The sequence below is a fragment of the Peromyscus californicus genome, unplaced genomic scaffold (assembly GCF_007827085.1).
Source record: "Peromyscus californicus insignis strain IS unplaced genomic scaffold, ASM782708v3 Scaffold_13__1_contigs__length_99412109, whole genome shotgun sequence".
Taxonomy (NCBI): Eukaryota; Metazoa; Chordata; class Mammalia; order Rodentia; family Cricetidae; genus Peromyscus; species Peromyscus californicus.
Genome location: NW_026294424.1, coordinates 77704373 through 77718460, shown reverse-complemented (window position 1 = coordinate 77718460; position 14088 = coordinate 77704373). Strand labels below are relative to the sequence as shown.

Genomic DNA, 14088 nt, shown 5'->3' with positions numbered 1-14088 from the left:
TAAAAGCTTAACCAGCTCTAGTTCCTGGTCCTCACGCCTTACACACTTTTCTGCTTCCTGCCATCACTTCCTGGAATTAAAGGTGTGTGTCACCATGCCTGGCTGTTTCCAGTGTGGCTTTGAACTCACAGAGATCCAGATGGATCTCAGCCTCAGGAATGCTAGGATTGAAGGTGTGTGTGCCACCATTTTCTGGCCTCTATGTCTATCTAACGGCTGTTCTGTTCTCTGACCCCAGATAAGTTTATTAGGGTGCACAATATATTGGGGGACACAATATCACCACATGCCCATCCCAGCACTCAAGAGGCAGAACTAGGCAGAACTCTGTGAGTTCAAGGCCAACCTGGTCTACAGATCCAGACCCAGGACAGGCACCAAAACTATACAGACAAACCCTGTCTCAAAAATAAATAAATAAATAAATAAATAAATAAATAAATAAATAAATAAATAAATAAACAATAAAATGAAAATAAAAACAAAAGAAAGGAGAAAGGAAAAGAAAGAAAAACCATTACCTCATCTCAAATCAGTGTATCAGCTAATTTTGTGTTTGCTCTGTGCTGGCAATCCTTTCTGTGGAATTGTACATTAAAAACCCCTGAGTTTTCACTAGTCTTTTGAATTTGTTACTATCTTATATCCAGCATGACAGATTTCTCTCAGGTTACTAATTTTGTTTTGCAATCCGCTGAAATTGACCAGAGCTGCCCATATGACCATGGGTTTGAAACTATCCCTTGGAGCAGCGTAGGCTCCCCAATAGTTACACAGCTAAAGGCAATGATTCCTCCTCCCCAAGAATGTATGGATATCTTCTGGCCCAGAAGTAAAGAGTGGGGGGGGGGGGGGAGCCCCTCCCACCTCTCTGACAGATTGTAAATAGGACCAGTTTCTTATGGACCCTGTGCCAGGAACTTACTACAGTTGTTATGTATTAATGATTGCAATAATTGTATCCAGTACAGAGCATGACATTCTATAACCCTTTAAATAATTTTCTAGTTCTTATATACTTTCTGCTCATACGTAAAAGAAAAACAGTTATTACCACATTTTTGTTTAGGCTGAGTGTCTTGGGAAGCCATGAGCCTGCCTTTACCACCACACTTTGTAAGAAACTGGCTTCTCAGATTATGGATAGGAGCCACTTTTGTGTGTCAATGCGAGCACAGGCATTTAGAAAGCAATTAGCCAACAGAAAAATGCTCTTCACCTGGGCCTACAACCTCCACAGATCTAGGTTATTAGCTAGGCTTATAGTACATAAACAACTTTTTATACTAATGAGAGGAATGCGCTTATTTGTTTTTAAATAAATAATTATATCTTGGTAGAATATTTGATACCTCAGTTCAAGAACATCTTTATCACTTGCCAGAATTGATAATATTTTGATCTTATAATTATTAATAATGACAGTGCTAGTTTTTAAACTACATAATACAAAATACCAAGAGTATATTTCAAGTCATGTCAGTAATCTTGTCTTAAACTCAAGCTAAAATTCATTGAAAACTTTCTTAATGAAACTCAAGTCAGTCCCATGAACCTTGAAGTCAAACACCATAGTAGAATAAATAAATTGCAAAGATATGCTTGCTACATGCCAGGGAATGATGTCATTAGAAAGACTTCTAAAAGTTTTTCTTTTTCCTTACTAAGCCATTATATTTCTATAAAAGCAAAAGCTTTGTATGTGCACTCATACCATAAAATAAAAAAAAAAAACTGAGTAATTTCAGATCTCAGCAGAGGTATTTCAGATAGCATTTGTCTGTTCTGTGTAGCATGAAGGCAGTTCTTGTGTTTTCAGACCAAGGCTGCATTGAAGTTTCATGATGCAACACAGATGAACACTGCCTGAACCATGTCAAATTTACTACATGTTTGATTTTGAACTCACTATTGGGCATTGTGTGTTCATAATCCTTTAGCTTTTTCAATTACACAATTTGACTCCCTGTATTAAGTCTCAAATCAATTAAATAGATGTGATCTGTTCTGCTTTTGTACCATTATTGAGTTATAACTGTATGATTTCTGTTTTCATATATATATATATATATATATATATATATATATATATATATATATATAATCTCTTTGTTGAAATTTTCAGGAATTGCTCTTCAGACCTAGTGAGTTTCTTTATCACTGTTCTTTTGACATCTTTGTTGGGAATCACCATTTTATTCAAGTCAGTTTCTGGAAATTCATTTGATCTGCTGTGTTGTTCAGAGCTATTCATTTGTTTTTGTTTTTTCTTTTCTTTTCCCTTGACACTCTGGTGTGAGTTTCACATATTATATGAGACAACTACCTTTATTGGCTTTGTCAGAGTGGCCCTATTCAGGGGATGGATCTCACCAATGAGCCCTGACATAATTTATCACTTCTTCTCATATATTTGAACTAGTCTAAACAGCTGCCCTTGTTCTTTGCAGCCTCCAAAGACTAGATGTGGCATTCCCCAAGACCAACATGATATGAAACAGCCCCTACAAATGCATCTGGAAAAATTGGTGTATTAAGTGTACACACATTTCTTTCTATATTCACATAAAAAGGTGAAGAGTACAGTGTATTTCCCTTTCGTTTTGAACTAAATAAGGAAAGGATTTTTTTTTTTGTTATTTTATTTTGCAATACAATTCAGTTCTACATATCAGCCACAGATTCCCTTGTTCTCCCCCGTCCCGTCCCCTCCCCTTCCCCCCAGCCCACCCCCCAGTCCCACCTCCTCCAGGGCAAAGCCTCCCCTGAGAACTGAGATCAACCTGGTAGACTCAGTCCAGGCAGGTCCAGTCCCCTCCTCCCAGGCCCAGCCAAGCATCCCTGCATAAGCCCCAGGTTTCAAACAGCCAACTCATGCAATGAGCACAGGACCCAGTCCCACTGCCTGGATGCCTCCCAAACAGATCAAGCCAATCAACTGTCTCACCCATTCAGAGGGCCTGATCCAGTTGGTGACCCCTCAGCCATTGGTTCATAGTTCATGTGTTTCCATTCGTTTGGCTATTTGTCCCTGTGCTTTATCCAACCTTGATCTCAACAATTCTCACTCATATAAACCCTCCTCTTTCTTGCTAATTGGACTCCCAGAGCTCCACCCAGGGCCTAGCCGTAGATCTCTGCATCCAGATCCCTCAGTCATTGGATGGGGTTTCTAGCACGACAATTAAGGTGTTTGGCCATCCCATCACCAGAGTAGGTCAGTTCGGGCTGTCTCTCGACCATTGTCAGCAGTCTGTTGTGGGGGTATCTTTGTGGATTTCTGTGGGCCTCTCTAGCACTTTGCTTCTTCCTATTCTCATGTGGTCTTCATTTACCATGGTCTCCTATTCCTTGTTCTCCCTCTCTGTTCTTGATCCAGCTGGGATCTCCCACTCCCCCAAGCTCTCTTTCCCTCGACCCTCACCCATCATTACCTCCACTCATGTCCAGGCTCTTTGTGTAGATCTCATCCATTTCTCAGTCATTGAGGGATCCCCGTGTCTTTATTGGGTTCCTGTTTTCCAGGTAGTCTCCCTGGTGATGTGAGTAGCAGTCCAGTCATCCTTGTTCCACATCTAGTATCCTCCTATAAGTGAGTACATACCATATTTGTCTTTCTGAGTCTGGGTTACCTCACTCACGATGATTTTTTCTAGATCCATCCATTTGCCTGAAAACCTCATGATGTCATTGTTTTTCTCTGCTAAATAGTATTCCATTGTGTATATGTACCCCATTTTATTTATCCATTCTTCAGTTGAAGGGCAGATGACATGATAGTATACTTGAGTGACCCCAAAGATTCAACCAAGGAACTGATACAGCTTATAAACACCTTCAGCAACATAGCAGGATAAAAGATCAACTCAAAAAAATCAGTAGCCCTCCTATATACAATTGACAAATAGGCTGAGAAGGAAATCAGAGATATATCGCCATTTACAATAGCCACAAATGACATAAAATACCCTGAGGTAACACTAACCAAGCAAGTGAAGGACCTATATGACAAGAACTTTAAATCCCTCAAAAAAGAAATTGAAGAAGATGTCAGAAAATGGAAAGATCTCCCATGCTCATGGATAGGCAGGACTAACATAGTAAAAATGGCAATTTTACCAAAAGCAATCCCCATCAAAATACCAACACAATTCTTCACAGACCTGGAAAGAATAATACTCAACTTCATATGGAAAAAAAAAAAAAAAAAACAGGATAGCCAAAAGAATCCTGTACAATAAAACAACCTCTGGGGGCATCACAATCCCTGACTTCAAGCTCTACTATGGAGCTACAGTAATAAAAACAGCTTGGTACTGGCATAAAAACCGACATGTGGACGAATGGAATCGAATTAAAGACCCTGACATTAATCCGCACACCTATGAACATATAATTTTTGACAAAGAAGCCAAAAGTGTACAATGGAAAAAAGAAAGCATCTTCAACAAGTGGTTGAAGATGGTGCTGGCGTAACTGGATATCAACATGTAGAAGGCTGCAAATAGATCCATATCTATCACCGTGCACAAAACTTAAGTCCAAGTGGATCAAGGACCTCACCATAAATCCAGCTACTCTGAACCTGCTAGAAGAGAAAGTAGGAAGTAGTCTTGAACGCATTGGCATAGGAGATCATTTCCTAAATATAACACCAGTAGCACAGACACTGAGAGAAACAATCAATCAATGGAACCTCTTGAAACTGAGAAGCTTTTGTAGAGCAAAGGATATGGTCAACAAGGCAAAGCAACAGCCTACACAATGGGAAAAGGTCTTCACCAACCCCACATCTGACAGAGGACTGATATCCAGAATATATAAGGAACTCAAGAAATTAGACATCAAAATGCCCAACAGTCCAATTAAGAAATGGGCTGTAGAACTAAACAGAGAATTCTCAACAGAGGAAACTCAAATGGCTGAAAGACATTTAAGGAATTGCTCAACATCCCTAATCATCAGGGAAATGCAAATCAAAACAACTCTGAGATACCACCTTATGCCTGTCAGGATGCCTAAGATCAAAAACACTGAAGACACCTTATGCTGGAGAGGATGTGGAGCTAGGGGAACTCTCCTCCACTGTTGGTGGGAATGCAAGCTTGTACAACCACTTTGGAAATCAATATGGCGCTTTCTTAGAAAATTGGGAATCCATCTCCCCCAAGATCCAGCTATACCACTCTTAGGCATACACCCAAGGAATGCTCAATCATACCACAAGGGCACTTGCTCAGCTATGTTCATATCAGCATTGTTTGTAATAGCCAGAACCTGGAAACAACCTAAATAAGGAAAGGATCTTTAACCAATGCCTGAATTCTGATTCATTCTGATTCTGACCACAGCCTCCTCCAATACTGTGCAACTTGGAAGTAAATTGTTGAAAAATATGCATTTAAGAAACTTATTTCTATAGTCTATAGAGACTGGTGAATAAAAACTTGCATCACCTTTTAGGGTCTCAATGATATATGAGAAAATCTCTAGGTCAGAGCTGCTAATGCTGGGACACATATATAAACCCATTCATGGAAAACATGAAGCCCTATATATCATGCTAAACACCAGAACACTTGGTATAATCTACACAAACATTCAGGATCACAATCAGGTCTAATATTTACCCACCTCATCGGTTGCCAGATGTAGACTTACTAGTAGCCCAATCCTTATACACCAGCAGGGAAAACATATAAATGATTTTTCAGAGAGAAAAGTGTACATTGTAAAGATAATTAGTTCTCCCTATATTGACTGTGAGAACAACTGTTATTAGAATACTGTTATAGCCATTCAAATCTACCTCATTTTTGTTTGAGATCAAGGAAATGCCCAAATGTTAACTTTCTTTCATCCCAACGGCTCAGTGATTTCAGAGCTACAGAAGATAGTTTATTGAATATGTGGTACAAACACTTTTATCCTCAGGAAGAATATAGAAGTTGTTCTATATCTTTAGTGTCAAGGTGGTTTGAATGAGAATGTTCCCCACAGTTTCATGTTTGAATGCTTGGTCCCCAGTTTGTGAAATAGTTTGGGAAGGATTAGGAGATATGACTTTGTTGAAGGAGATGTGTCACTGTAGGTAGACTTTGAGGTTTCAAAAGCCCATGCCCTTCCTAGATAGCTCTCTCTGCCTAGTGCTAGTGGATCCAGATGTAACTCTCGTTTATTACTCTAGCATCATGCTGCCTATTTGCTTTCATGCTTCCTGCCGTGATGGTCCTGAACTCTAACCCTTTGGAACTGTAATCCCTAAATTGAATGCTTTCTTTTATAAATTGCCCTGGTCATGGTGATTTGTCATAGCTATTGAGAGATAACTAAGACTGGTGGAGTTGGACATAAATATTTCTAAGCTTCTGCTATGCATTTTGATGTGGTTGTTTCCTTGGTTATTCAGTGCACAGTATTCAGACATCTGAGGTCTAACTTTTATCCACAGAAAATTGATTCATGTTTAGATGATGTGTTGGTTAGTTGTTTTGTTTGTTTTAGTTTACTTAATACAGGGTAAAATCATCTAGGAAGAGGAAAAATCAATCGAGGAACTGCCTCTATGAGACTAGCCTCTAAAGTAAAACTGAGGGGCCTTTTCTTGATTAACGATTATGTGAGAAGTCCAGCCCACTAAGAGATGTGCAAGGCATGTGGTCCTGGATCTCATAGAAAAGCAGGCTGAGCAAGCTATTGAGAGAAATGCAAGAAGCAGCACTCCTCTGTGGTACCTTCCTCCGCTTCATAATGGTGGGCTGCAACCTGTTAGCCAAACAAACCCTTTCCTCCTCAAGTTCTTTCTTTTTTTTATGGTGTTTTATCATAACAATAGAAAGTAAACTAAGACAGAAGTATAGTCAAGGCCACAGGAAAGAAATCTGGTGGCATCCTAGTTTGCAATATTACTGATATTATATAAATCCTCAGCCTCACTCTGGTAAGAATATTATTATCATTCATATTTCCAAATGTTTTTAAGATTCACTTTTATTTATGCATATGGAGAGGGCAGAAAAATGTATTAGATAGCAGAAAGTTGGAGTTACGAGTCTGTATTCCACTTGGGTCTGCTAAAAAACAAACAAACAAACAACAACAACCCAGGGAGTTCTCTTAACCTTTCGTCGGCCATCTCTCAAGCCCTTATAATTCACATATTAAAAATGGTAAAATTAAAGCTAGAGAAATTAAGAGCTTTCTCTCTACTGGATGGTAGTAGATGGCAGAGCCAGGATAGTGGAATCACCTGACTTAGGAGTGTTATCTTAAGAGTTCCATTATTAACAAGCTTTCTATTGCTACCTACATACCAGAGTTAAGGAAGAGCACAGAAAATCAAATCTTAACTGTGTCACATGATTCTTGCAAAAAAAATATTCTGTTATTTTGTGTTGGCAGTTCAATGAACAGAGAGTAGAATTTAAGCATTGCTTTTCTGAGCACAGTTAGCAGAAAAAAGTATAGAATTTAGCTGTGAAAGCTGTGGTCTTCCTCAATTGTCTAAGTTACTTGAGCATAAAGTAAGAACATATTGACTCACTGAGAAAGATCAATAGTGGCTGTACAGTGGAGATTACAACATTCAACAACTCATTTTACATCAATATCTGCAGAATGAGTCAGAGAATGCTGTGCACTGTCTTCAGCCTGTTCTGTTGCAATCCCAGAACTCTTCTTTAACCAAATTATCTAAGAACACAGTCAGTAGAAATGATAAACAACAAACACAGTCTTTATCATCAGAGGACTTTGGCTGTGTATTAATGCCACAGTCTATGTAGGAAACTGAATACCAATGTTGAAATGCAAATCTTATGGATCTAGCCCAGAAAATAAAATCCAAATAAGTGCTTTGTCTTGAAATATTCAAGTAATGAAAGAGGAATATTTATTTCTAATAGTTCTTAACTATTTATGGAAATATAATTAAATAAAAATATTTATGTATACAACTATTTAAATATACAGATTCAAGAAGAATACAAAACAAACATATAGAGGTAATAATAACATTGTTGAAAGGAAAGTAATAAGTCATCAGAACTTTACTTAGAAAATAAACTGAAATATAAATATTATGAGTGTAGGAGTTGTGGGTATCTTGCAAAACTCAAGCTGTGGAGTGAAATTACTAATCACATTTACCAAGAAGATTGGATTAAGAAGCATCTAGGATATCAGCAAACCATAACTCTGGATGTCCCTGTGGGCATTTTCTGAAATAATTAGCTCATGAGGGCTCTAACGTGATCATGTGGGGCATGCCCTTGGGGATTATCTCTGGTCTTAGCCTTTCTGTATATTCCAATCTCTGCTCTCTGAATTTCTCTGCTCTGTCATGCCCTTTCCACCAAGCTGAATTGATACAAATTACAGGTGAACCAGAATGCATCTTCCCTCCCTTAAGAGAGGATGCCAGATATTTTGTTTAGAGTGATGCAACAAAACTGATACACTGAATGTCAGGAAGACTTAGCAGTGGCAATTGCAGATATAGATTCTAAGAGTGGGACTGAGACAGTGGAACTGGGAATGCTGAATGTCTTTCCAGTAACGAGTAAGTCAGTACCATCCATTCTCCCTTCATAAACCGAGGCTATTAATGTATTCACATACTAGTGTAATATAGGACTTTAATGTAGAGGAGGTTTGAAACACAGACTTGGAGAACTTGGCAGATATTTTAGAAGATATATAGAGTACTGTGATGACAATAGAGATGAGGTCAAACCATATAGAATGAAAAGTAATATCTCTTCATTTTGTTCCTGCACCAGTTTCCAAAAATATTGCTAACTCATTTATTATCACTATAAGCAAAATGCTGCCATTCATTTTATTTTATTTCTGATTAATCTACTCTGACAATTTCATACAAGTAAGTCATACATTCTAGTCACATTCATCTCTCTACTTCCTTTTATCTTCTTTCCAGTCCCACCAATTTCCCCCCCTCCCACCAAGTTCCTATTTCATTTCATCTCTCTTTGTTATGTTTTTAGTTTGTGATTCACTGGATTTAACCAGAGCCGGATGTTAAAGCAAATGACTACATCAGTGAGGACAAGGACTTCTTCTCTGTCAGCTCTTGACTGAAGTCTCTTGGGTGGGGCTCAACTCCATAACCCCCTTCCCATGCATGACTTAATGTTTTTGGGCTGAGGCTTGTGCCAGTCTTAGGCAGACAGTGACACATGATATGAGTTCATGAATGCCAAGAAAGTATATTATAGCCCTCCTCCCCATTGTCTTACAATCCTTTTCCCTCATGGTGTTTATTGGAAGCACTATGTTTCCATTCAAGGATGATTATTCAACCACTACCTATTCTCAACTTGTTGACAAGCTGTGGCTCCCCATATAACTATATTTCATGCAAAAAAAAAAAAAAGCTTTTTTTTAATCAAGGTTGAGAATAGCACTAGTCTATGTGTATAGTATAAATATTTCAGAGGCAGTTTGAAGACACATACAAAAGTACTAAGTTTATTACTAGGGCTGATGAACTCCCAGTTATTGTCATTTGACCAGGTCTACTGTACCTTGCTTGAATTCCTTCCTGAGACGCAGGCCACAGTTCTGATTAGAAAGCATTTTGTTACCTTAATAAGACTGTCCACAATTATACTGGCAGACACCTTTTTCCTGTCAAGTTTGTACTGTAATATGAAAAATTCAATGATGATACCCACTCACCTTCAACTGCCTGCATAGCAATTTCTGGGATTATGAAAGCTATTAAGCATGGAGGGAACTTTCAGGTCAGTTTCAAAATGATTTCTCTGTGTTCATCAAACAAAGTGTGTAAGTGTCTTCAACATAGGCTCTTACTATCCAGGCATAATGGGCAAACTAGAGAAATGGCCATAACCTTGATAATGTCATTCAAAGTATTTGTAAATTATTTTTATATTTGATTCTAAAGTAACAGGTTTCCATGTGTCTACTCCATACAGCCTTATCTTTGGTTAACTATTCCCCTATTTCTACTTTTATCTAGCTTTATTCTCCCTGATTCCTGATTAAAGGCTATTTTTCTATTTTTATATTGTGTGTGCTGTACTAGCTCGAATTCCCTTAAAACCTTTTTTCCTTGCTAAGACAATTTTTTTTTTTTTGCTTCCAGGTATACCCATCTGCAGATGTATCCAACCTTCTTATTAAATAATAAACACAGAACCAATGCAAAGAAGAAAGCCAAGAGGTCAGAGCTAAGAGCTAAAACCTTACCCTTCCTCCTGCGGTGGTCCTACCTCTCTGAACCAGAGCTACCCCTGTGTTAAAGTCTTTATATAGAGTTCCTGTCCTGCCTTCTCATTGGTTGTAAACCCAACCACATGACCGCCTCCTCACAGCCTGTCTGTATAGGCCTCCAGGTTTTCCATGATTGGTATTAAAATTAAAGGCATGTGTATCCAATAATGGCTGTATCCCTGAACACACAGAGACTTACCCAGCTCTGCCTACTAAGTGCTGGAATTACAAGCGTACGCTACCACTGCCCTGCTTTCCTATGGCTTGCTAATAGCTCTGACCCCCGGGCAACTTTATTTATTAACATACAAATAACATTTTAATACAAATAAAATATCACCATACCCATCAAGTCTTACCAATGACTTCTTAAACATGAGCTGAAAGGGGGCAATATCAATAGATATATTTTAATGTGGATGGGAAAAGGTCTACGGGCCCAGTCCTACACAAAGAACTATAAGTAACTAAGAAATGCTAAGAACAAAAGCTGTAGTCTTCACCAGAGAAGAGCACACAAACTGGTTATCCAAAACTAAAATGTCATCCCTAAAAACACATACATACAAGAAAAATACAGACTGGACAGTTGTGTTTATGTATTTAGGAATATTTGTGTGTCTATCATCTATCTATCTATCTGTCTATCTATCTATCATCTATCTATGTATCTATCTATCTATCTATTTATCTACTACCTATCTATCTATCTATTTTATTGAAAGAGAGCAAGGTGGTTCATAGGAAGATTTGGAGGGATGAAAATGGGAAATGACATAATTATTTTATAATCTCAAAAACATTTTAGTCAAGAAGCTACAGAGGAAGTCAAGTAGGAGAAAGGAGTAAGATATTATAATGTCATAAAATGTGTGAATGTTACTGAGAATCATTTCAGTTTTGTTTGACAAATGCTCCTCTGAATTCTGAAAAACTATAATTTTCAGAAATCTGGAAATGTTACTTTTAGTGATTTTCATTAAGTGCACTCACTGCTTTTATAGAAGATAAAGTTTTTGGAGTCCCTCACTGTTCCACTCACTGCTCCTACTACAATCCCATAGTATCTGTATATAAGGACATCTATATATAGACATTTATGATTATATAAATCACATTTATTTAATATTAAAAATCTTCACATGTTCTTATTGACACAATAGTAAGAAATGACTGACATTTACTATTTTCCATCAGCTTAGAAAGCATGTTTTTAAATGTAAAACATTCTTTGTAAGAACTCAGGCAGTCAGGATGCATAATTACTAGACTACAATATGAGTATTATGCTTAAAAGAAATAGAATTGTGAAATATTGACTTGTTTAAATGGTTGAATCCTTGAGTAATTAAATGCAGGTAAATAATAGAGATAATAAGTGTACTTAGAACTTTCAAAGAAGCAAAATAAAGCTGTTTGCTTTTGCTGTGTATGTGAAGAGAGTCATGGGAGTGAGGAGAATAATTGTTTCAAAATGTTTCCTAGGCATAAGTTATTCTGTGAGCTGTAATTTTTAAAAAGATAGAGAGTATGTTATGTAAGCTATTAACAATGAGAACTTTTTTTTTCAGGGGGAAAAGATTGTAGAAAGAACTTCCACAAGTGACTTTTTAGTTCATTCCAATGAATAATACACATGCTTACAATGTGATATTATTGTGCAAACATCATGACACCATTGTCTAAGAAAGAAATCAAAATGTATGTTTGTGATATGTTTTCATGCATTATGAGTATTTTTTAATTGTTTTTAAATTAACATACATGTCAATACAAAAAACACTGAGTTTGCATATAAATGTGCCCTGTATGCTCCCCACTACAGTATTCTATTTCCCTTCTTTAGTTCAGCTGGTTCCTATTCTTTCAGTCAGTCTTCCTTTCTTCTTTCCTACTACAAATATTTCCCATCATGTGCTTTGATTCCTGGAGGCACTCTAGCAATGTGTCTTTCATATGCAAATTAAGAAGTCGCCCCTTCACCACCCAGAGGTATTATTGCCCTGTTCTCATCACTCTAGAGTAGGTATCTGAGAGATGACAAGAACTCTGTTCCAAATTCAAGTAGGAGTATTCAAACTCACTGGTCCTTACCTGGTTGTGGTATTCTTTCTCTGAGAAACTTGCATCTATTTTCCACTCTTAGACCTGACAATGGTTAACACATGCTTTTTCTTGTATAATTAGCTTGCTTGTATTTAAGAGGCAACTTTTTAGAAGACCTACGTAACTGTGTCAAGCATGAGTTCCAGCTGGTCAGCTGAGTTGTAAGTCAGATCAGAAAGTGGTTGGTTACTCCCATACCATTTGCACTACTTTTGAAATAGTTGGCATATCCTACTGAGCTAGTCAATACTATAGTTTCCAGAATTCACACAGGATATGCTTGATGCTTACTTTTCTCATCCAATAGCATGCATAGTGCCTTTTAGCACCATTAAAGGCAACTAGTGGTGGCAAAGTTTCCTGGTAATGATGTGACTGTGTTCCAGGAGAACAAGAACTGTGTTCTTGAGTCATGTTCTATGGCTCAAGTGTGTGCTGTCTTCAGCAATAAGTTCTCACCATCAAGGTCTGGAGGTCAATAAACAGCCAAAGTGATAGCTTGTCATATTTGAGGGTCTGTGAGACCCCACTGACCAACCATTCCTGGCACTGGGATTTTATTTGATAGGCTGTATTTACTATGTGATAAATTATGTGTGATCTGAGAGTTAATAATAGTAATTAAGATTGGAATAAAAGAACCTGTCTTTGCTTCAGCTGTCTTTCAAGGAAAGCAATATTATTTAGAAAATTGCTACTAACAAAACCACTGTACCTTGTAAATATATTGTTATTCAACAAATTGTAACCATGCAAAGACCCAAATGTATTCATATGTACTTCTGTGTTCATGGCACACAGCCAGCCACTAGTTCCAGCACATGATTTGTGACTGTTGTATGTCACTTAGATTTTTGTGGTTTGACATTACAGTTCCACAATTAACTAAATAAATTTCATAAGCTAAATAGAAAACATGTTAGCAAATTTTACATTTCATAACAAAAGAAGATTAACTGTATGGATAATATATTACTTCAAAGGATGTCTCTTTAAGAAGAAATGTAGGTCAATAGTGGACTAAAGATAGTAGACAATAACAAAAAGAGAGAGCGTTATAATGGTTTGACCAGAAGGTGCACACTGTATACATCTTCACCAAACTTCTTCCATGACAAAACTCCACAAATATGTAAAATCAGCAGGAAAATGTAAATGATAGCATATATATTAAAATCAAAAAGAAAACAAATCCAAATCTCATTTCATAAGCAGACAATGGCTTGCTTTTATAAACAACAAATTTATTCAATCAATTTGCATGTCATCAGCTTATGTTTTATATTATGTATTTTTGAACATTTTAAACATAGAAAATTTAGGAATCCCATCAATTCTATTAACTAAGACATTAAGTAGAAAAGTTTCATTGTATCAGATATTTTTCTTTAATTTGAATCCAATTATTATAGGTAAGGTAATGTATACCAAAACTTAGGAAAAGGAGTCCCAAAAGAAGCCAGGAAGTGAATGTAAAGAACTCTGATTCACAATTCAGTAATGATACTAAATCAGAGCAAAAAATCTATTAATACCAAATAATTCTTATACATCTATAAAAAATAATTATTGGTTATAAATATAATTTAGAAAAAGAATAATTTTAATTCACTTGTTAATTTCAATGCAGCTGCTGAAATTTCATGAATTGTTTATTTATAAAATCACTTTCAGAAAATAAAATTATATAACAACAATATTAATAGTAATTCATTTTAATCATAT

General features: G+C 36.9%; 1 long non-coding RNA gene across 2 annotated transcripts in view; it reads right to left on the bottom strand.

The window, feature by feature from the left end:
* The window catches only part of LOC128108568 (uncharacterized), a 68264-nt gene extending 64136 nt beyond the window's left edge, over nt 1–4128 (bottom strand). For both annotated transcript variants that reach the window (XR_008217528.1, XR_008217529.1), the window contains exon 1: nt 3435–4128. This is a non-coding gene — a long non-coding RNA (uncharacterized LOC128108568). The remainder of the gene's footprint in view (nt 1–3434) is intronic.
* Nucleotides 4129–14088: the final 9960 nt, after the last annotated feature.